The sequence below is a fragment of the Gossypium arboreum genome, chromosome 13 (genome assembly GCF_025698485.1).
Source record: "Gossypium arboreum isolate Shixiya-1 chromosome 13, ASM2569848v2, whole genome shotgun sequence".
Classification (NCBI taxonomy): Eukaryota; Viridiplantae; Streptophyta; class Magnoliopsida; order Malvales; family Malvaceae; genus Gossypium; species Gossypium arboreum.
The window spans coordinates 54,093,922-54,101,740 of record NC_069082.1 but is presented as its reverse complement, the minus strand read 5'-3'; the positions used below and the strand labels follow the sequence as shown (position 1 = coordinate 54,101,740).

At 33.9% G+C, this 7,819-nt stretch overlaps 1 long non-coding RNA gene across 1 annotated transcript; it reads left to right on the top strand.

Annotated features, from left to right (window-relative positions):
- The first annotated feature begins 315 nt into the window (after positions 1–315).
- On the top strand, positions 316–7,466 carry LOC128286656 (uncharacterized). Its single transcript, XR_008277275.1, has 2 exons — positions 316–387; positions 7,298–7,466. It is a non-coding gene; the product is annotated as an uncharacterized LOC128286656 (long non-coding RNA).
- Positions 7,467–7,819: the final 353 nt, after the last annotated feature.

The following is a 7,819-nucleotide window of genomic DNA, read 5'->3' as shown; positions in this document are numbered from 1 at the left end:
TTATGATTATTTTAAGGTCTATGATATGATTGCATGATTGTGTGAAAATTTCGTGAAGAAATTTTATGCATAAAGTGCTTAATTTGAAATTTGGGAGTAAATTGAATAAATTGCAAAACTTGTGTTCTAGAAGTATTTTGCATAAAATTGAATTAGATTATTAATTAGAGGTCCTTAAAGAGTAATTTTACCAATTTCTAAGTCTATGGACAAAATTGGACATGGATGGAATTTTTGGAAAGTTTAGTAGTAAGGGCATTTTGGTCATTTAGGGTAAAATGAATTAAAATACAAAATTAAAAGCCAATTTTGCTCATCTTCAACCCCATGGCCGAATATAGCAAGGAGAAACCATGGCTAGGGTTTTTCAAGCTTCCAAGCTCGATTGTAAGTTCGTTCTAGCCTCGTTTTTAATGATTTTTACGTTTTGGAGTCCTTAGCTCGATTTAGCTTATGCTAGCAATAATTTAACCTAGGGTTTATATTTGGAAAAATACCCATAGGTGAAATTTGTGTATTTTGGTGTTTTATGATAGAATATGAGGTTTTAAATTATGTTAGACAACTTGTGCTACTCGGTTTTAAGTGAAAACGAGCAAAAGGGCTTAATCGGTAAAAATACCTAATAGTCATAAGTACATGTTAGAGTGAGAATTTGATGTTGCCATAGAAGGGAAAAATGATCAGCATGTCATAAAACATAAGAAAATAGGCTGAATTTTAATTTACGAGCTTTGGGGCAAAAGTGTAAATATGCAAAAGTTTAGGGCAAAATTGTAATTTTTCCAAAATATGATTTTGGGTCAATTTGAATAATGTGAGTCCTAATTAGACTATATTTTAAATGATAGAGCAAGGAAAACTGAAATTGGGCTAAAATGGGGAAAATACCAAGTTGTGGACGAAATGGTAAAAATAGCCATTTTCGCATACGAGGTAAGTTCATATGTAAATGTTGGTAACATAGTTATTATTTTAAATGTTTTAATGTTTTTTAAATGATATGATAATTATTATGAAATATTATACTTGTGATAATTGTTTGATAATATGTCAAATTATGTGATATACTTGGAAAATATGAAATACTACCGAGTATCGGTATCGGCATTCCGTAGAAGATGGTTGAGACACATGATTGGGAAAAGGTCCGTTGAACCTTAGGAATGGATTAGGATACAAGTGACATGTCACTGGGATATTTGGGCATCCGAACTCGTTGAGTTGAGTCCGAGTTCACTTATGGATGCGAGCGTCCAACTCGTTGAGTTGAGTCCGAGTTCGTGAGATGTAACTAGGCATCCGAACTCGTTGAGTTGAGTCCGAGTTCACTTATGGATGCGAACGCCCGAGCTCGTTGAGTTGAGTCCGAGTTCACTTATGGGCGGGTTACATGGTAGCTTGGCTACATATGTGGCACTTATGTGCAAACTTTCCATGTATCCGAATTATATTCGATGTGTTCAACGGGTAAAGTTCTACTCAAATGGAGGAATACTCAAGATGAAAGGGACGATTGGTAAGTGTTGTGAAATGGATAATTTGAACAGGTAAGTACTTAACCCTCGGGTTGAAAACTCGATATAACAACAATATGGTAAGATGATAAATGAAAAGGTGATATGAATGTCTTGGTGATGATTATGCAAATGATGTTTTATGTTTGCTTATATGGTTATGTTACTTGCTATTTGCATGTGAGCTTACTAAGCATTTATGCTTACTCCTCCTTTTCATTCCTTGTAGTGTTGACAAGCCAGCTCGGAAATCGGAAACGGTCGGAGGCACGCCACACTATCCGTATACCATCTTGACATAATGGCTTGTATATTTTGAGTATGGCATGTATAGCATTATAATCATTTTGTATATATGGTCTTATGATATGGTTATTGAGTGGTATGGAGATAGAAATGCTTGGTAATGATTAGCCATTGGAATGGCTAATCATGATCATATTTGGTATTATGTATGTCAAATTGCTAGCTAATCCATGGAAACCATGAAATAGGTAAAATTTACCATAAAATAGATTCAGACAGCAGCAGTGACGTGAGTTTGAAAAATCACTAAAAATAGTAGAAATGGAATTAAATAATGAATAAGTTATGGAATCGAAGCTTGATGAGTCTATTTTCATATGGAATAAGCGAAACAGGTATATGAGCTATATTTTATGAGATGTTTAAATTTTTGTGAAACAGGGCCAGAGCGATTTCTGGATCCCCTGTTCTGACTTTGGAAATTCACCATAAATTTTACAAAGATAATTAGAAGTCATGCTTTATATGTACAGATTCCTTATTGAGTCTAGTTTTATTAGAGATAAACAGCATAGTCATTGAAGCTCTGTACAGGGAGATATCTGATTCGTAATACACTGAGGTCAAAGTAGTTGAACCCTGAAACAGGGGAGACTTTAACTAATAAACTGTACTAATTGGCCCAACCAAAAATTCTAGAAAAAAATTAGTAGATATATATATGAGTCTAGTTTCAGGAAAAATTTACGGAATTGGATTTCGAGTTTCGTAACTCGAGATATGATTTTTAAAGCGACTGTGATGCAGTTAGCCAGCTTGTCTGGAAATTTTAAAATGAATTGTATGAGCTGTTTAATTAATGAATTAAGTCCGTTAACACCTCGTGTTCGACTCCGGAAACGGTCTCGGGTACGGGGTGTTACATTTAGTGGTATCAGAGCAGGTTTAGTCGGTTCTCGGACTAACCTAGCATGTGTAAAAGTTTAGCTATACATGCCATCGATGCGTGATAGTGTGATGTCTTCCGACGCGTATAAGTACCGTCTTATTTAGACAGGGTACTCTCCAACCGAGCTGCGCCAACCATGTTCAATGTTAAGTAAAGGTATTTGAGTAAAATTATGATTCAGAAAAGTATGAATAAAGGTTTATGATACATATGTGATAATATGTGAGATGAAAGTTCATGTTGTGATAAATATTCATATTTGCTTAATGCTCATATGATGTAGTGTATGTGGCTTACTTGATAAGATGAACGGAATAAATAGAAAGTAGTAGAGGTATGAATAAAGGTCATAATATTATGATACGAATGAAAATGTCCTTGTCTTGATTGGATGTCGAATGTTGATGAATGTTAATGGTATATAATTTTATGAGGTAAAGGATTATAATGAAATGAACTTATCTATGTTAAATTGTTGGACTGAATTATATGATTGTAATGATATGTACATGATGATGCACGAAATGAAAGTTGTGATTGTGATGCAAATATCTATGTTTATTTGGCCTTATATAATGTCATGAGCATGAATTAATTTAATTAATTGAATGGATAAGTAAAGCTGTCTAGAAAACATAGAATGTATGCATAAGTATATTGTCTAAATGGGACAATAGGAAAATTGGTGTAAGCCAACATGAATGAATGACATGATTTTGATGATGTTACTATGATGATGGAAGTTGTGTCATATGTGTATGTATAAGAAAGTCGAGTCAGAGGTCCTACAACCCTCCCCTTACCAAAGTGGTACTTATAATGGAATTTCATGAGATTTGTATTGAATAAGTTTTCGGTTGAGAACCCAAAGAGTTCAAATGATAGAATAATTATAAGTATGATCCGAGATTGAAAATGAGCTGATAAGTAAAGTCGAGCCGTAAAGTATCGGATTGACGTAAAATTATTGGAGTTATGCATCGTCCTAGTTAGAAAAGGAATTCTCCTTGGTAAATCAATTACTCAAGTGCAAGGTCGAGAAAAGTGTAAATCGAAATTTATTCAGAATTGGCCTTTTTAGTGAATGGTTTAATATAAAATTTGTGACGGCAAAACTAGTTGGGGAAATGATATTTCAAATGTGAATTATCCGAGTGTGATGATTATGACCGGACAGATTTACTTGATCTCTTTTGAGATGTTCTATGTGTTCACCCGTTCTCAGAAATATTTCTATGGCTATTGATCTTCTGAAGAAATTCTTGTTATATGGGAATGTCTTCTAATTTGGTGTTGGATGAAAGCATTGGTAGTCTGACTGGTTTATAATTTATATTGCTCTATTTCATCGGGTATTCTATTTCATTTCATCTGATAAGAATTGATGAGAGAATTCATATGATATTATGATTCTGTTTCTTCTACTTGATGCTTCATCTGATATATATGTATGGGAAGATATATTGATCTTGTTATATTTGATTTCAGTGGGATTAAATGATGTTTTCTTTTGGACTTTCTTTCTTTGAAGAATTATCAGGGTATTCTGTATTTTCTCTATGAATTTGGTTTTCGATTCTCCAGCATAGTATCGTATCTTGGGTTTCTTTATCCCGGATCTCTTTATTCGGATTTCTTTATTAGGGTTTCTCTATCTTGGATTTCTTTATTCGGTTTTCTTGTTATCTTTGTTCCATAATTTGTCAATTACGACTCATGTTCGAAGTACGTTCTTCAGCTCGTGATAATCATGTCAAATATGACTATACTTCTAATTTGATCTTGGTAATGTGGTGATTTTAGTATTGGGATTTTTCTAATTTCGTAAGGATTTGACATCAAGAAAGGCATAGGTGATAAAAGCGCGAGTTTTAGTCGGTATGGTAAATTATTTATTTGAAAGATTTCATGTGACAATTATGTCGGGATTATTTTCCCAAGTTTGATAATAGAATTTCATTTTGTACAGATCAAAGAGTAAATAGTTTGAACGAGAAGTCTATATTTAATAGAAAGAGTTGAATATTAGTTTAAGTCACTACGAATGATAAGGTTTCCATCTTGTGAAAGCTGAAAAGTTTATTACATGTTGACAGAGTTCGGATAGATGAGAATATTGGTAACCGAAGCGTCTGAACTAGACTAGTCTACATTGAGCAATGACTTCTTGACTTTCAGTAATGTATTGTTGTATGAATTGTGATGTGTTTCAAGACAGTGAGGTAATGTGATAGTTTAGAGCATCTGATGTTACATAAAATCGGAGTTGTTAAAGGGTTAAAGCGAGCATTGGGATCTATCAAAATTATCCTTGTCAATGTTGATATTGGGATGGAAATGAGAAGGATTATTCTTGAGGCCATATCAGAATTATTTCTATGGCGGAAAAAGGAAAATGGGATGTATCCTATTGTTAAATGTTTGGCGAGATCTATAAATCACATCTGTATTGAATGAATTCCTACTCATCAGATTCATGGAATTTCAGGTCTCTTTAATTGTCGGATTTCTTGGAATTCCGGTCTCCATTAAATCAAGTTGAGATCCAGGTTTTATGTCATGATATCATGGGAAATTGAGAAGGGTTGAAAATTTAAGAACAGTTGAGAGTTGAGACTGTAAGCTTTTAGATCATATGAGAAATTGAAGAGATGTATTGGAGGTACAGTCTAAGTGCAAGTTCTTCGGCACCAAATATGAGATTAAAAGTGAAGACCACTTTTCTGGTAAGATTTTCGGGGACGAAAATCCCTGAAGGGGGAGAGTTGTAATATCCTGATTTTGGGCCTAGTCGAAATAGTGGTTTCGTGACCACAAAATCCGAGATATAAATAATTATTTTATGATTATTTTAAGGTCTATGATATGATTGCATGATTGTGTGAAAATTTCGTGAAGAAATTTTATGCATAAAGTGCTTAATTTGAAATTTGGGAGTAAATTGAATAAATTGCAAAACTTGTGTTCTAGAAGTATTTTGCATAAAATTGAATTAGATTATTAATTAGAGGTCCTTAAAGAGTAATTTTACCAATTTCTAAGTCTATGGACAAAATTGGACATGGATGGAATTTTGGAAAGTTTAGTAGTAAGGGCATTTTGGTCATTTAGGGTAAAATGAATTAAAATACAAAATTAAAGCCAATTTTGCTCATCTTCAACCCCATGGCCGAATATAGCAAGGAGAAACCATGGCTAGGGTTTTCAAGCTTCCAAGCTCGATTGTAAGTTCGTTCTAGCCTCGTTTTTAATGATTTTTACGTTTTGGAGTCCCTAGCTCGATTTAGCTTATGCTAGCAATAATTTAACCTAGGGTTTATATTTGGAAAAATACCCATAGGTGAAATTTGTGTATTTTGGTGTTTTATGATAGAATATGAGGTTTTAAATTATGTTAGACAACTTGTGCTACTCGGTTTTAAGTGAAAACGAGCAAAAGGGCTTAATCGGTAAAAATACCTAATAGTCATAAGTACATGTTAGAGTGAGAATTTGATGTTGCCATAGAAGGAAAAATGATCAGCATGTCATAAAACATAAGAAAATAGGCTGAATTTTAATTTACGAGCTTTGGGGCAAAAGTGTAAATATGCAAAAGTTTAGGGCAAAATTGTAATTTTTCCAAAATATGATTTTGGGTCAATTTGAATAATGTGAGTCCTAATTAGACTATATTTTAAATGATAGAGCAAGGAAAACTGAAATTGGGCTAAAATGGGGAAAATACCAAGTTGTGGACGAAATGGTAAAATAGCCATTTTCGCATACGAGGTAAGTTCATATGTAAATGTTGGTAACATAGTTATTATTTTAAATGTTTTAATGTTTTTTAAATGATATGATAATTATTATGAAATATTATACTTGTGATAATTGTTTGATAATATGTCAAATTATGTGATATACTTGGAAAATATGAAATACTACCGAGTATCGGTATCGGCATTCCGTAGAAGATGGTTGAGACACATGATTGGGAAAAGGTCCGTTGAACCTTAGGAATGGATTAGGATACAAGTGACATGTCTTTGGGATATTTGGGCATCCGAACTCGTTGAGTTGAGTCCGAGTTCACTTATGGATGCGAGCGTCCGAACTCGTTGAGTTGAGTCCGAGTTCGTGAGATGTAACTAGGCATCCGAACTCGTTGAGTTGAGTCCGAGTTCACTTATGGATGCGAACGCCCGAGCTCGTTGAGTTGAGTCCGAGTTCACTTATGGGCGGGTTACATGGTAGCTTGGCTACATATGTGGCACTTATGTGCAAACTTTCCATGTATCCGAATTATATTCCGATGTGTTCAACGGGTAAAGTTCTACTCAAATGGAGGAATACTCAAGATGAAAGGGACGTATTGGTAAGTGTTGTGAAATGGATAATTTGAACAGGTAAGTACTTAACCCTCGGGTTGAAAACTCGATATAACAACAATATGGTAAGATGATAAATGAAAAGGTGATATGAATGTCTTGGTGATGATTATGCAAATGATGTTTTATGTTTGCTTATATGGTTATGTTACTTGCTATTTGCATGTGAGCTTACTAAGCATTTATGCTTACTCCCTCCTTTTCATTCCTTGTAGTGTTGACAAGCCAGCTCGGAAATCGGAAACGGTCGGAGGCACGCTCACACTATCCGTATACCATCTTGACATAATGGCTTGTATATTTTGAGTATGGCATGTATAGCATTATAATCATTTTGTATATATGGTCTTATGATATGGTTATTGAGTGGTATGGAGATAGAAATGCTTGGTAATGATTAGCCATTGGAATGGCTAATCATGATCATATTTGGTATTATGTATGTCAAATTGCTAGCTAATCCATGGAAACCATGAAATAGGTAAAATTTACCATAAAATAGATTCAGACAGCAGCAGTGACGTGAGTTTGAAAAATCACTAAAAATAGTAGAAATGGAATTAAATAATGAATAAGTTATGGAATCGAAGCTTGATGAGTCTATTTTCATATGGAATAAGCGAAACAGGTATATGAGCTATATTTTATGAGATGTTTAAATTTTTGTGAAACAGGGCCAGAGCGATTTCTGGATCCCCTGTTCTGACTTTGGAAATTCACCATAAATTTTACAAAGA